This window comes from Falco punctatus (genome assembly GCF_963210335.1).
Source record: "Falco punctatus genome assembly, chromosome: 7".
NCBI lineage: Eukaryota > Metazoa > Chordata > Aves > Falconiformes > Falconidae > Falco > Falco punctatus.
Genome location: NC_137587.1, coordinates 56,601,350 through 56,618,124, shown reverse-complemented (window position 1 = coordinate 56,618,124; position 16,775 = coordinate 56,601,350). Strand labels below are relative to the sequence as shown.

Here is a 16,775-nt window from a genome sequence, read left to right as displayed (position 1 = left end):
CCAGAGCCTGCCCATGCCACAGACCCCGATGGTCCAATAGAACAAGCCGAGGTAAGCCCTGATTAAAGAAATGGTTCTTATCAACGTGTCTGTAGATAAATGGCACAGTACAGCAGAGATGCAGCAGTTCCCTGTGAGGAACTGCCAGGCAAGGCTGTCACGGACAGCTCTTTGCAAGAAGCGTAGAAGCTTGCTGGAAATATTCTGAAATCCAAGAAACACCACGTACAGACCTAGAGCACTGGTTGCTGGATCGATTTGTTCATTAGGTAATGGCTGCTTCTGAGGGTAGAAACAGAATTTAACTTGCAAGAGTAAAACCAGGATAATTTCTAGACTTCTTCAGGGACCAGTTTGCCCACTTTTATTCATGAGGTAATGAAAACAAACCTTCCCACTCTATAGCTCCTGATGCTCTTTCTGTATTGGTGGCCTATTTTTCTGCTTAAGGACAGGGAGGGACCATTGAGTCACACACAATCTTGTGCCCTCCTCCTCCTCTCATTTAAATATTAATATGATGAATTATTACTAGAGTAACAGCTGTGAACTACTCATATCACAGCAACATAACCTTCCCCTCCTCATCAGAGCACAGCTATTCCTGACTCGCATTTTCTGGTCGACCTTCTCACTTCTTCTGGATGACTTTTTTAAAATTACTTTGTTAGTCCTGGTGTGGTATCATTAGGATAATTGTTTGGTCTGTTCTTTCTGCTTAAATATTAATGGTACTGAGGAAGTCAAAAGATAGCTTCAGTAATGGTAAGTTAAATATCTGTGTGTATTCTGTGAGATCTGTTTGTTTAGAGAGACAGAAGTATAAAGGATTAAGGTCAGCCTTTCTAACTAACACTTAAAAACATATCTGTCTCTTTGAGAATTACCAAAATAATAATACATTGTCTTTTATATAAATAAAATTGTATATTAGTCAGCTAGTGTCTGTAGATAGTTCAGAGGAATACCTAACATTGTACCTAGCACTAATGCATTGCATTCTCTGTAGATAAAGTATTACATGAGGGACTGCTAATAAAATCATGAGACAACTTTGTATAGACTGCTGAAAATAAATATTTGGCATCAAACAAAGAAGGGGAGGGAACGTGAAGGAAAGATAAAACACCCTGAGTGAGCTCAATATGATTGAAAATACCAAGGTAAAGCATTCCTAGGCAGATGTGGAAATGTTAGCAGATGTTAAATTTTGTCTGTAAAGGTTCTCCTCTGCTGAGCACCTTTTGCGTGGTCCTTGTGTTTGTGTGTGGGTGTGTGTGGTTTACAAACCCACTGGTTTTTGTTCCTTGAAAATGTCACTCCTTGAAGTACTTTCATGCTGCAGAGGGGATGGCTGAGTTTACTGGTTTCTGGACCACTGTTGTGAAGAACTTAATGCCAGCCGGAGAGTGTAGAAATCAGATTTACTGGATTTACTCGATTGCTCATATTTAGCATTGGATGAAATTTTTATCTCACCGCCCTTGTTACTTAGGGAGAAAAAAAATCTGAAAAGCTCTTACAAAGATTTTAAAATGAAATTTCCATATTTTGATAAGAAATTTTTCATTTTAAAATTTTGTTTCAGTAAATGAGTGTTCTTAAAAGTCAAACAAAATGCTTTCCATATGGATAAAATACCCTTTTATTGCTTTGTTGGTTGTTTTTTTTAAATGGCCCATAAATATAATTGAGAACCTAAAAAATTAATCCCAATTTATACATGATGCCCTTTTTTTCCCATTCCTGAAGAAATCAGTAGGTTTTTTTTTTCCTCACCAGCCTTACCAGTGACAAGAGAAAGGGATGTGGGAGGCTTCTACTGTCTGAGAATTCTTCCCATTCAAAATCTGTGTCTAACCCCATGCCCAGTTAGGGACTGGGGAAAAGAAAGAGTGACAAGAGTACTGCAAAATGTGTTTCTAAGTCATTGACTGCTCTGATGTAATGCTAAGAGTAGTGCTGTTACTTCTTGAATAATTTTTCCACTCTGCTTTTTTCTGAGCAAGTACTTAGTGGAAACAAAGAGCCCAATCCTGACTGTTTGCAATTCCCACTGTAGTCAACAAGAGTAAACTTGTGGATTGAGACATGCTCAGTCCCACCATAGGTTGGCTTTTTTCCCCTCTGTGTTCTGTTCCTCCTGAAGTTTGTGGGAGTTGGAAATATTTTTTTTTCTCAACTTACAATTCACATCAGGGGTTTCTTAATTCTCATGCAGGTTACTGTATTGCAAATTTTTTGGCAACAATGCTGCTTTTATGAAAAGTCTTGATAAACTTGTAGCATATCCCCCAGATAAAATCTCATTTCAAACAGTTCCCTCAGATGATTATCTGCTGTGATTGCGAATGAACCTTGTAGCAATCTCGTAACAACTGTCCTCGTGGACGGAAGAGAAACCTGCTGTCAGAACTACAAATAATTTACGTAACCCAATTTAAAGCTCTAACAAAATGTTCCCCTGTTAAGAGGATTGTTATACTTAATGTGTGAGATGAAAATACTTTCTGAAGGTCAGGAATGCACAGAAGATAGATTAGATCTCTTGAAAAGACAAAAAATAATTTTTTACCAGAAGTTTTTCCTCTGTCAGACTTGGCATTTGTGGAAGCTTATATAAGCAGAGCTTTATTCCTGCAAATGCTGTGTTTGCTCTGCAGAGGGAGAGGAGCCTCAGAGCTTCAGCTTTGCACATGGAAAATTGTAACTGAAGGTAGACTGGGGACTCGGGCTACTTTTTGCCACCATCAGCAGCATAAATAAAACTTTGTTTTAAAGACCACAAGGGCAGATTTGGGGATGTATTTCCTAGATTCTGCCTGCCGCAGCTGCCAGCGCTGTGCTGGAGGACCCCAGGCAGTTTGTGTACCTGCTGCAGGTGAGACAGCCACCCCGCAGCACTGGGTGCCCGGTGGCCGGTGTGGGGCCAGCCCACAAGAGGTCCCACAGGTGGCTGTAGTGTGGGCGCGGGTGGGCTCGCTGATGCGCTTGGCATTAATGCTAGGAGAACAAGAGTGGTGGGACATAGCTGTCTCCCTTTGAGGTCTTCTGCTCATGACCATAGCTTGGTAAAGGTCCTGGGAGCTGACCTGCCTGTTGCTGAATGATGGAGGGGTGGGACAGACTCTGCTGAGGCTGGAGATGGGGGCTCTGAGAAGTACCTCTAACCCAGGCAAGGCATCGGGGTGCAGAGCCATGCACTCTTGGTGTGCAGTGACCCAGTTGCTTATGCTCAGTTGGAAGTTAATGCTGTCTTCGTAAAACTGTCAAACAGAGCCACTAAACCTGAATTTGACATGTTGGAAAACAGCTTTGTGAGATCTAGCTCTTCATAATAGGATCTGGGGGGTTGGGCAGGCCTTAAAATGCTTTTCACATAGGGTACAGTGGACATAAAAAGAAATTACAGCCTCTGTAACCATCAGAAAGTCGGGCTAATGTCACTGTTGTCCCCATCCCCTGCATACCGTTACATGTGGTTTCTGTCCGTCCCTGCAACCAGCCAAAAACTGAGATTACGGAGAAACTGATGATGGAGATTATTTAAACACTTATCTCCTCATCTCCATCAGTGTTGCATTCCCCTGGTTCCTGAGGTCTGTCCCTGTAACCCCAGGTCTCCTGCCCACCCCGCTGCCGGCTGCCCCACAGCGCCGTAATGGCAGCTGCAGCGAGGGGCTGCGGGGACTGCGCCCAGGATGCAGGGCAAGCAGCAGGGGTCGGGTGGTAGGAGAGGCTGTGTGACTGCACGTCAGAGCAAAATAACAGGAATAAACTTTGTCCTGGAGAGTGGGATATTTTCTTACAAAAAACAGCCTCCTGCTTTCCACTGCTGAAAGCCTTTTCCCGAAATACCTTTGCAAAGGGGAAGAGCAGATTGCATGGAGCCCTCTGTATCCCAGCAGCAAGTACTGCTGTGGGGCTTCCCCGTGCCCCCCCAGCAACCTCTCACTGACCCGCGGGGAAAACACTGACAGGGTCATGTCTTTCTCAGAAGCTCTCTGGTCCACCTTCTTTAGTCCTCAATGCGTTCCTGGGTAGGGAGTCCCTTTCACCACCACCTTCCCTGACAGCTAGCAGCTTTGCAGCCCCAGGGGTGTCAGAAGGCTGCCTGGAGAGGTGATGCAGCCTGTGTTGGCTTTCTGGGTACCTTCTGCTGGGGGAGGAGAAGATGTGAATGTGCCTGTTCCTTTGCCGAGGCAGAGGAGCGGTTATGGAGAGAGGCTGTACATGTGGGGAACAATGGCATAACACAGCAGAACATGGCACTCGCAGCCCCTCGGTGGCTCAGGCAAAGCTCTCATGTTGGGATTGCCTTCACCTCAGTGCTTGCTTCAGTTTCAATAGACCATGACTTTGCTGACAGCTAATTCTTTGGATGGAAACATTTTTGTGCCAGGTATATTTCTAAATCTGAACTTTGCTAGATCGTTCAGCTCAACTATTTTGTCATTTTAAAAGAACCAGGGTGGAGGAGAGCCTTGATTTTGTCCTCCTTAAAAACGGGCAAACAAGAAAAGTTTTTAAAAGGCTCTTGCCTGTATAAGAAGAGGAGGGCACTCTTGAAATCCAGAATCAAAGATGCACGTTTTATCTTTGTGGAAAATCTCTTGATGGCTATGAACTGGAGACCTCAGGTTTTGCAGACTGGATAGATGTGGCAGCAGATAAATTCCTGTGCTGTCTGTTGGTCCTGGGTGTGCTCCAGCCCAGTCAACTTCTGAAACAGAAATTTTCCTGTGACTGCATCCATGGGCTGCTGCAGGCTCTGTTGGGTTTGGGCACCTTAATTGAAATTAAGTGGACTGTTCCTCCCATGCACTGCTTTTAGTGGCCCCTGTTGGCTGCAGTTAAGAAGTTGGAGGTAGCTACATAATCACACACGGAAAAAACAAGGACTGAAATTTATAAGGAGTAGGTTGGGAGAAAAAGCTTGTAAAAATGAGGTTTTAATTGGAAAGGAGAAAAGAAAATAGAAACTGGGAAATGGGAGGAGGCTTGGATAAACTAGATGAGCAGCTGAGAGGGAGCAGAGTGGCTGGCACGTAGAGTGTGCAAACACAGCTACTCGGGGTGTACAAGCACAGCTATTCGGGGTCTTCTGGTGCTGGGGAAAATCAGAGAAGCCTGGACAAAGCCTAAAATAACTTTCAAAAAATGAGAATTCAGAGCTTTGGGGATCTGCACTTAGTGCAAGAAATACCAATCACTTTTCAAAGTGGGTTGAAAAGTTGAACAGTGGAATAAAATACAAATCCCTTGCAAAATTCAGTTCTAGAAATCTTAAATTGTGCAGCTGCTATTAAGGGCTGCTGTGACCTTGATCTTTGTGACTTAGTTCAGGAAAATGGAAGTGATAATACCCTGACATTTTTACAGATTGTAGAAATTAATTGAATTGGGTACCTGCAGAGCCCTTAAACCCTGGTGTTTCTGTCCTCAGACTGGGGCAATATGTGATGAATAAGACATAGGGCAGTACACTGATTTTATTTTTTCTTGGTATCCAATTACTGGTAATGAGGTTAGGACTACCTGTGCAACGAATGAAGCGGAGCACTGAGTACTGAGCACTTGTGAGGACAAAAAGGAGTATCTGGTCATGCAGTAAAGCTGTATCAGAGCAGATAGAGCTTGTTCTGATTACTGTGATTGTCATGTCACATGGAGTTCCCTTCAAAGGTCAGAGAAGTTTACTACCTGACATTAAGGCCCATAGTTCCATGTTCTCCTGCTATCTAAAACATTAGAGCAATCAGGAAGATAAAGCTTCTTGTTCCTCTGTATGAAAAAGTTCAAAAGTTTCCATTGCTACCCTGAGGTTTCACTTGATTTCGGCAGTACCACAGGTTCTTGGTTGAAGTTTTCCTACTTGACAATAGCCTGTCAAGCCTTGTCACTGATTTAGCGCTGCCCAGCAATGACTACATCTGTATTTTTTACTAATAAATATCATTAGACCTAGGATGATAAACAAAGGGTACAGGATAGTGCTTTGATTGCAAATTGTACATATAGCCCTTGAATCATTTTTGCTACAAGCAAATTAATTGCCTTAAATATTTAAACAGGGATATTATCACAAACCGTAATAATGTCACTTTACTCTGTACTTCTAGGAACTATTTAGATAGTTCACGCAGCTGTGGAAATACTAGTTTGGGTAGTCTGTCAGGAAAAAATAAACAGCTGACATCTCAAAACCTTTACTGGGTGGAGGGGAAAATCACCGCCTTGGTTTTGATGAATATTGCACTGTCTTGTAAAGTCTTTGTGAAGCATCTCTGACAGACAGGCTTGAGAGTGTTAAGTCCTCCTTGGAGCTGCCCTTGGAGCAGGATGGTTTGGGCAGCGGTAACAAGACTCCTAGTTCAGCCCCGGCAGGATGGTTTGACTCTGAAAGCAAGGGCTGAGGCTCATGTCCATCCTTGATTTCGGGGGTATACCTTTCCCAAGATAGTTTGTAGCTAGAGAGGCTGTCTGTCCTGGAAAAGTTAACAGCAAGGAAAAGCTGATAGGTTTGTGAGCTGCAGTCTTACCCTTCTGGGCCACCATGTCAAGATACAGGCTACCAGGAGGAGCTTGCCTGCTGTTGTCTGGGGGCTGAAGCCTGGTTCTTCATTGCTTTATGTGGTGAAGCAAGATCTTCCACTGCGCAGCCTGACCTTGTCACAAATAGTCTCCCACTACTGAGCACAAGTGAATGCATTTGTGTACCTAACTTCTGTGATAATGGACGCAAGGGAACAGAAGATCTTCCAGCTGGTTTGTGGTGCTGTTAGCCATGGGGGACAGCAGATTATGGACAGGAGCCATGTGGAGTAGGTCGGGAGCACACACGAGCACTCTGATCATGTTGGAGTCTGTTGAATTGCAGCAATCATGAGAACTAAGTATTGCAATTAGAGCTGGTCCAAAGGTTGAAACTCCTCTTCTTTGAATCATCTTGATTGCTTTTGTTTTGGGAGTGTCCAGATAAAACAATAAGAAAATTGAGATAATGGTTAGCAACTTTTTGTGTTTACTAAAATAGATTTATCAGAATTGATTTTATTTTAACTGAGGCTTCAATGGTTCCCCAGTGGTTCACAAGACACAAAGAATGAGGGAGCAATACCTTTCCTCTGTCACAGAATATAGCTTCAGATGTATATTGTATCTCTTCAGTTTTCATTTAACAGTTTTTGACTGAATGTGATTGAAAACTGTTTAGAGATATGCTAGAGATAAGAGAATGCTGATGCACTAAAAAGCAGGTTTCTCTACCTCTGTATCTTTCTTAATTCCAGCTCACTTGCAAAGTAAACCTCGCTATTCAGATCATGAAAGAACCTCTAGGCATAACTATACAGTGAAATGTTTACCTATACGAGATAACTTTCTGGGTTTAGGACAGCTTCTCAGTGATTCCTCAGCACCAGGGTATCCTATGGGGGTATTTCTGAGAAAAAGCTTGCATGAGCCCTGTACAAAAACACGTCTCTGTAGAGGAGGCTATCTTGTACTCTTCCTTGTAGGTCAAGAAGCAAAAAAGATATATGAGATCTCCTTCCAAATGCAGAAAAGAAGGAAGTCTGGGTTTACAGTTATGGGGGGTTTATGCTTGTGGTCATTAAGGACAGTTGGATCTCATGCACTGGAGCTCTCACTGAGCTCTGCAAAGGCTGACAGCCTTGTCTACCTTCTCTTGTACCCTTCTCTCCTGCTCACATGCAATGTGTGAACAACCCCTAACAAGTGAATTTGCTTTTACATCCTGCAATGTATAAACGGACATATGTATTCCATTTCTGTTTGCATAGCCTTTGTCTGAAAAAGTTTGGGATGGCCCAGTTTCAGCAATGTTGTACCTCTAGCAGAGGTAATAGATTTTACATTTCCAAAATAACAAAGATTCAGTCAGATTTAATGTCTTTAATGGGGAAAAAAAATCAAGTTCTTTAGACTTACAGAAATGTAGATCATGGGTAAAATCAGTTCCTCGGTACAAAAGCTCAAAAAACGTGTCATGTATTATTTACTCCTTTCATAGGTGCTTCTAGGCTCTTCTATCTGTCATTGGAACAGATAGCTTACAAATGAAGAGTAGAAACCATCCACCCCTGAAAGCAGGGTGCCTCTGAGGTATGGCTGTGAGATGGATCAACTATTTCATTCTCTGTTGTAAGATCTCAGCAGGAGTCCAGGATAGCCTCCCTGATGCTGGGGCTGTGGGAGAAAGCACTGTGGGTGCTTATCACAATGCCCTTATGCAGATGTGTTGTGTGCTTACACATTCACACACTTCTAGTGCCCAGTGCAGAAAGGAGACTGCTCCGTGGCTGCTTCGAGGCCAGCTCTTCTAGCGCTGCACAAGACCTAACTGCAACATGGGAATGCAGAGGACAAACGCATCACTTTCTGGAATGAATGACTCAAAATGCACATCTGCTGGGGAGGTACGCTACCTACTTCTCACTAATACTTGTAGTCTTCCATGTATAGCATGCTGCTCAGTCATCAGCAGTGTGAAAGTGTGGTAAGGAGTGGGCTGAGGGGTGCTTGCTGCTGTTAGGAAGAGGAGCCAACTTGGTAGTGAGGGAGAAGGCTGGAGTCACTGCGTTGAAGCTAAATCTGTTGAGAGTTTTTCCAGGGACTTAAGAATGCTGAGATTTGCCCCTATTCCAAACTAAGCATTTATTTGGGGTTAAATTACTGTGCTTTATCTTCATGGAAGCTGATAGAGCTGATGAGACAGGGAGCGGATGCTCCATTCCGTATTACTATTGCAAAGAGGAACAGTTCTTAGGATCAGATGAATAGACACAGATTAACCTCTAAGCAGCTATTATTGGAGCCCATTTAAAGCAGTTTGAGTTGGAAAAGCCTTTGCTGAAGCTGATGGGAAATGCCAGGGTAAGAAGATGATCCCAGTGTTTGGCACCAGTTGAAGTCTGGAGAATCTCCAATATGTGTGTTGGCATTTACAGTGTGTTAGGAGGGGAAATCTCATCCTCAAGAGTAAAAGACAAAGCAAGTTCAGACAGTTCTGGTCAGTTTTTCTTCTTCAAAGGAGAATTCAATTCTACTGTTTTTCATTGTAGTGTAGTTGCAAGCAAATAGACTTTTTGCTTGAGCTGTAATAAGACAGAGATCTTGTGTTTCAGAAGCCTGATATCCTCTGTAGTAAATGATGCTTCTGTGCATCTATCGTTTATTTTTTTTTTTCACCCCTGTGTAGTAGTCAATGGTCCAAGTCCCTCTTTCCTGAGCATTTCAGACAGTTGCCCTCTGTGGAGTGGCCTGAGGTCTTGCATCATACCCTGTCAGCTGTCCAAAGCTATTTATAAAATGTCTGCTGATTCTTGCACATAGGCAAAACCTGGTTTTCATAAGAAAATTAAAATAGCTTGGAAATGTGTTCCCTCCCAGCAAGTGTCTCAAAACTGTTGAGAAAACCTGAAACATCCTAGAAAATCTTAACAAAAGCTAAGATATAATGGAGTTGGGGAATATGGGGAATTGAATAGTCCCATGTATTTGTAGTGGAAATCTTTAGAAATAGATAGTACAACACGCGCCGAGAAAAAGTTACAGAGTATTAAGGGAGAAGAGATGGTTCCAAAATTGATTTCTTAGCAAAATAAAAACTTTGTGTTTTGATGCCTGAAGATACAACAGAAATGACTCAATGTAGCTTTTGTGATGCTGAATATTTGCTGTATAATTTGATGGTGGATGTTCTATAAAAAGTTTCCATTTTTTCGCATTTCTTAGGTTTTCCATCTCTTTAGCCTCTGGAGACTGGCTGGGGTAGGAGTCTGCAGGGACAGTAGGAGGCATTAAGTGAAGCAGCATGCTTCCCAGTCAATCTGCTGTTTATGATAAGTGCTATTTTGGGAATCCTGAAAAAGCATGTTGGCCACAGACGAAATGCTCCCTGAGCAACAGCACTCACATCAGTTTCCCACTGGCCTGCCTTGACCCTGCTGGCACTGCGCTCCTTGCCTTTTTCTCTTTAGCCATTCAATACGCTGCTTGCTTGTGAAACAGCTGCATCCATGAGCTGTGGGCATGCTGGAGACCGCTGTGTGCAGGCCAAAGTGAATGGAGGATGGCCTTTGCCTGAGGAGTCACGAAGACTTGATTTTTTTAATGCATTTCCCAATCAAGCTTGCTCCATCTTGTTCTCACAAACCACCATAAGAAGTTCCAAAGTGCTGCAGGTGGTCTAGGTGGGACTGGAGTCCGTGTCCCACTCATAAAGGCCTCTACAGGGTACAAATCTAAGTAGCAGTAGAGGTCTGAGACTCTTCCGCTCTTGACCAATTAGTATTGCTTTTCCAAGTTTCTTGTGGCAGCAATAGATCATCTTCTTGATGGCTAATGAAGATTCACTTCTAGCCGTGCCATTCCTGTATGGTTTATTGAAAAATAATATTTGAAAGTGTTTTAAATGCTCAGCTCAATGTACCTCCCTTCTCCCCCTGTAAGCTTGTAGATAACATTTGTTGCTCTTCGATATGTAAGAGTTGTGTAGCCTCAGGTTGCTGCAGTAGTGTATTAACTGATGCCCGTGTATTTGTATTGAGCTTTGCCCCCTGTAAATGTATTTCAGGAGGATTCTGGTGTTGGTGAAAATGTTAGCAAATGTTAGACCAATTTTTTTTTCTCTGTAAATGACAAGCTCTGCAGCACCAGCTGTATTTACAATTGCACAGCAGAGGCTTTATCTCTGTAATGCAATAGCAATCAAAATGCTGCATGTAGGAAGGTTTACTGTTTTATAGGAATGAACAATAACAGTTCTAATAGCAGTATGTATGGTTCTGCAATTAAATGCAACAGTTCTACAAAACCCTGTAATTGGTCTACATAAATTCATCATCAGGCCTTTATAACTTCTGCTCAAGAGCTGACATATTTTCCAGTAGGGACCCAAAACCAAATGCATTTTTTGCTGAGAGCACCCCACCCTGCTTCCAGGGCATCTCCCTACATTGGAGTACTCAAGGTATTACAGGTATTTCAATAATATCTGTACAGTAATATGCTGCCTTACAACTCTAGCAGCACTGCAGCCAGTGCAATAACTAGCATGGAGATGCCTTAGACAATTGCTCTGATGCCACTTTAGTGGGCAGGCACGTTCTCCTGACTACTTCACTTGAGGTTTTGAGGTGGGGATGAGAGCGGTGCCTTCCTGCAGGTCCAAACAGGAGAGAACTGTTGCACATGGAATCGTCTCCTACCTGAAGTGCTGAGAAAAAAACATTTGGTGCTTCTTGTTTCCACTTCATCCTACACTTTGCCTTGTCACAACAGCCCTGCTCCTTTCTGTAGAATGTTTTTCAGCTGTAGATTCATCCACTGACTGGATCTGCAGCCTGGCTCCAGCACACATCACGTGCTGGGAAGTTAGAAGCAACTCAGGTCACTTGGAGCATCCAAGTGTGAAAATGTTGGTGCTAGTCATCCTTTAAAAGGTGATTAAACCTAATACATACTGCCTTAATTACCTACCTTGGTAAATTTTTCTACATTTGCTATTCTGTGCATGAAATACTGATAGCTATCTCTATGCAAGGTTAACTAAACGAGGAATTAATGAAAAGCTGAGAAATCTGGGAGAGCTCCAGCCCTACAAGTGAATTTCACACACAGAGGGCTGATGATTTCAGTGATGACCAGCTACAAGGCAAGTTTTCTAAGCTTTCCTCTTCTCCCAGTATTACCACAACTTTGAGCTGCTCTGTCCCCTGTGCTAAGTGTTGCTTAAGACATAGAAAAAGTAGGCAATGGAATTACCTGACTTAATAAAAATGTATGATATTAAGCAGGGAGCCTGCATGCAGCTAGCTATACCGAAGTGTCCTAGATTGCTGATGATCTACCAAGGGGGAAGAATGACTTGTTCTGTTTTAAGCATTTAATGACTTTCTTTCCTGCAGATTCACAGAATTTCCAAAGTATGTCACAGAACCCATTTAGTTCTAACCTCAAAGTTGAACATCTTCTGTGACTTTCTTTTTCCACCTTCATTTGCCCTTTGTACTTTGCTGCCTTTGGTCTGAATTGATCTCTGTTAATCGTCTGTACTATTCCAGTCTATCTATTGTTTCACACAGGGATAAAGATCTTAGGGTTTACCTTTTTCCTTTCTTCTAAGTCCCCTAATATTATTATAGCTTCTTTCCTGATCAGAATGTAGACGATACAAAGCTTGCTCTAGCAAAGCCCATTCCACCAAGTGAGTGCAAATGAGGTGATGGCATGCTGTCTGTGCCCAGGTAGCTTTGGCTCCTGCTAAGTAAACTTTAACTAAAATAGGATTTTGACACAAAAATTTCTTCAAAGTTTTTAAGATAGCAACTTCCATGTGGTTACCCGCTAATAATGCTGGCATGAAGTATACTTTAAGATCTATTACGAAAACTTTATAAAGTCTGCAAGCCCAGAGAGCATTCATTAGCAAAATGTTTTGTGTTAAAAAAGAACAAATAAAAAACTCCTACATCCAGTATGGAAGGTGTAGTCTGGCCTTTACCAGGAAATGGAGGTGCCCAAGAAGTGAAGCTACCTGAGCTGTCAGGTTGTCAGTGAAACTCAAATTTATCTGCACTGTTTGTGCTGAATGTCAGCACTATGAAACTGTAAGCTGGAAGACCAAGGGATTTGTAAAGGCTTTGCTTAACACCTGCAGAGAACTAGGCTAATTGGAGAAGGTGGCAGTTAAAGGAGACCCAAACAAACTATTAAAAATGCTTGCGAACTGTGCTAGGAAAACCAAACTGTACTTCAGGGCCCTGATCACTCTGCAGAACACAGGTAAGCAGAAGGCGGCCAAGGAGGCAGCAGAAACCAAGTGTTTCTTGAACCTCTCCCCATCCCCTTTTAATAAGTTGGATTGTCGCTCTAAACTCATCCCTATCCCTGCGCAAAATTAATCTGAGACTTTGGTAAGAAGCGTGGTCAGCCCTCAAAAATGTATCCTAGGATACACTTCCCTTCCTTGGGAGGCTGTGTAAGTCAAGCAGGAGCAGTCAGGTGGGTGCCCTGGGTACCATCTGCTGTCAGCATCTTCCCCGTGTGTCTTAGCACATTCAGCTGCCCAGGGGACTGATACTGCGGGACAGGGCAAGAACCAGGTATCACCTTAGATACTTTAATCTTCACTGGGGGTGGAGGCTGCTGGGTATGAGGTACATGCTTAAACTGAGCCTCTTCTGAAAATACCTGGACTCATTAGGGTGAGCTGCATAAAGCCAGAAAACAAAGATTTCCCACAGAAAAGCCCTGCAAAGCAGTGAAACTGAGACAAAAGCGTGGAGCTGCCAAGTCACCTTGGGCAACCTTTTCAAACCGTCTCCAAATCTTTCTTCCCTTGCCAATCACAATGGGTGTGGACACTTAATTCCCTTTTATGCCACGAGTAACGATTCGCACACAGGACTGAAATATTACATTGGAATTTACTGTTTGATCTTTTTGAACTTGGATATAAGAAATGAATCATTGCTTCAGTTCTAATTATTTTTTAATTGCTGGGCTTTATGACCTTCAAAGTCCAGTTCTTTTCTTAGTTTGCATTTTGCTGACAGTTAACATCTGCAAATGTTTTAGAATGGGATGGTTTCATATAGCGTATCATCTACATGCTAGTAATTGCATTCTTGTGGGGAATTGGGAAAAAATTTGACACAGTCATTTATAGCCTAATCAATAGGATATTAAAAACCTAAGAACAGATTAGCAATTTGCTGGATTAGATAGCTATAAATTGCCATGTGACACACAATTAAATTCTGAGCAACTCTTTCTCACATGCATTGTAATTCTATAAACAGTGAAGCTGAGGACAAGTAACATTGCTGCAGCATGCTCTTTCTTGTTGCATGATTTTCCTCCAGATGGAAGGATCTCATTCACTAGATCCTACCACAGACTATGCTTTTAGAATGGCAGAAAAGAATTTGGAGGGGAAAAAAAAAGAAGAAAAAAGAAAGTAGCTCTTGATTTATTAATAAGGAACCCAGAAAAATGGTGGTACTTCTGCACTATGTGAGTTTTTATGAGTGAGTGTGTGCTTCCTTACAGGCAGGAAGCTTGCCATTTACTGCAAGTCTCCTCTGTGTTTGCTAAACTGTTTTTCGAATAGTTTGGGCTGCTGCAGAGCAAACTCCGTGGATGTGCAACTTCTCCACCTGACTGAAATGGCAGTGTGAGAATTAGCAAATATTCCCTATAGACACAGTATGATGATGGACTCTCCAGATGCTTCTAAGGCTGTAATATAAAATTTTCCTTGCTACAGTACCCTAGGATCAGCTTGCACTTTTGTCTCTCACAGTGAAAATACTTTGTATGTGTGCAAGGATTCTTTAATTGACTAAATAGCGCTGGGTTTAGACATACAACCACTGCTGCTCCTGCCTTTTCTGAGTCCCAAATCTCTCGCTTTAGTGCAAGTAAACACTTTGTGGCTTGGCTCTGGTTGCCGTCCTAACATCACCTCTTCCAAATATGCACTCCTGCAGTTTTTTTATAGACTGTATTTAAATACAGGCCTTCTGGAGCAGCCAGCGCTATAATCTTCCAGCTCTGTTTTGCTGGGTGGGCAGAAGAACTGCAACTTTGTTTCTGACTTTTCTCCACTGTTGGCAGCATGGTTAGCTGCCCATAAATTAGCAAATATTGTAATGTAAAGTGTCAGTTCAGTTACTGACATTTGTACCTGTGCTATTAGTACAGTGTTGTATTATCAAATGGCCAAGCTGCATCTCCTGCCAGTGGGGGCAATGTCAGAGTTAGCAATGCATCTGACTACATTAAAAGTTAATGCTTGGCTTCATAATTGAAAGGGGGTTTAAAAGTTGTTTAAATAACTTTAGAGAAGCTGGGTAGGGAGCTCCTTGGACGTTGACGCATGACTTGTTTATTAGGAAAATTAAATTACGATTTAAAAGTGCAAAGGTAAATTGGATGCTTCTGCCCAGGTGGCAGCAGAGTGAGCTGTACGGCTCTATGCAATGTGAGTAACTTCTATCTAGTATAAATAACCTCTGTTTAAGCAGTAAAAATAAGTATCAAATGTTTTATCTTCTTCTGAGTCATCCTGCACGGAGAAGGCATGCAACGGACCTAGGCAAACCGCACCCTGTCTTGAGAGTTCCTCCAAAACAGTGTTGGTGGAAGCGTAAGGCTCCTGATACCTACAGGCCTGGTGTTTCCATGCCTCTCTCTCCCTACTAAGGCTGCTTTTAAAAATCTCATGGGGGAAAAAAAATAATGTTTTAATTATTTTGCTTTATTGTCTTGTATTAGTTGTGATTTTCAGGGAAAAGTAGACTTAGTATCTCTGCCTATGTCTGTTTAGGGAGATGCAATAGCGAGAGCGAAACCATTTCTGGTACCCATAGGGGTGACAGCAATGGCAAGCACTTTGTAGATGCTTGTGGGGGGATCGTCCAGGTCCCCCCATGACACTAAGACCACAGAACACCTGAGCCAGAATGTCCCCTTTGGAGAAGGAAAGCCTGCCTCCCCCACTCCCCCCAGCTGCCTTCTAGCCATGCTGTTGTTTCTATGCTGTGAGGGATGTTTTGGAGCTGGGATGGCTGACCCGGGCCCACAGAGCCACACCACCACTGCTCCCACCCCAGGCACCAGCACCCGCAGGAGCAGCGTTCCCACGGTGGGGGGGCCTTGCCGCCCTCCCTGGGCCTTACCGCCCCCCCCCCCCCCCCCGCGAGCCTCATGACCCCCCTGGGCCTCACCACCCCCCCGGGCCTCACTGTCTCCCTTCTCCCCTTCCTCCTGCAGCCCTCGAAGGGAGACCCGGTCCGGCCCTCCTCCCCGCACCCCCCCGCTGCACAGCACCAGCCTCCCGGTCCCCTTGCCGCCTGCGGGGCTCCTTTCGGCTCCGTTGCGGCCGAGGGAAAGGGTAGGAAGCCAAGCCCCGGGCCCTGGTGAGTCAGGCACTGCCAGGGCCCGGGTCACAGGCAGCTCTCAAAGGCAGCATGGCCCGAGGGCAGCCATCAGGCGGCGGCGATCACACGGGAGCAGGAAGCAAAAATTGTAATCGAAGCCTTGCGGGTTAATCAGCGCTGGAGGCCCACCGTCTGTGCCCGTAGGCCTCCAGTTCGAGCCGAGCTCGGCGGCAGTGCGCAGCGGCCGCGTCTCGCTCCGCTAGGCCCGCTCCTTCGACGGGTTTGACTCAAGTGGGCTCTAAGGCTCCGCGAAGCTCCCCGGGCACACGGGCTGCCGACAGCCGCGTTCCGCGGAGGCAGGCGAGGCTGCGAGGCGAGCGCTCGGCGAGAGGGTGTCCCGCCTCGGGCCCGGGCCCAGCCCGCTGGGGAGAGGTTCAGCCGCTCCCTCGGCTCGGGAGGGCGTCGCAGCCATCGGCACCGCTCCGTATGGTGAGCGGCCACCGGCCCGGCCGGCCGGCGCTGCCCCTCAGCCCGCCCGCCGGGGCCGCCCCCCGGCCCAGCCCGGCCCGCCCCGCCTCTCGGAGGCGGAGGCGGAGCCGCCGCTGGCACCACCCCTCCCTGCCCTCCGCGCCGGGTTACATGGCGGCGGCTGCGGCAGCGGCAACTGCAGCGAGGCGGTCGGGCGCCGGGCTGGAGGCGGTGGCGGGGCCGCGGGGCCCGGCCGTGTGAGCAGCGCAGCCCCCGATGAGCCTGGGAAGGCCCGTGAGTGCAGCGGCGCGGCGGCGGCGAGGGGTGGGGAGAGACGGGGGGTCTGCGGCCGCCGCACGCGCGGGCCCGGCCCCGGCGCACAAAGGCGCTTTGTTC

The 16,775-nt window shown here is 44.9% G+C and overlaps 1 protein-coding gene across 3 annotated transcripts in view; it reads left to right on the top strand.

Moving 5' to 3' along the window:
- The first annotated feature begins 564 nt into the window (after nt 1–564).
- MAPK6 (mitogen-activated protein kinase 6) overlaps nt 565–16,775 on the top strand; it is a 30,831-nt gene continuing 14,620 nt past the window's right edge. For 2 of the 3 annotated variants that reach the window (XM_080395077.1, XM_080395074.1), the window contains exon 1: nt 16,516–16,673. The gene's annotated coding sequence lies outside the window, so the exon portion shown is untranslated. Of the gene's footprint in view, nt 766–16,515; nt 16,674–16,775 lie in introns of those variants that run through there. The other variant, XM_080395075.1, reaches the window with a different exon arrangement.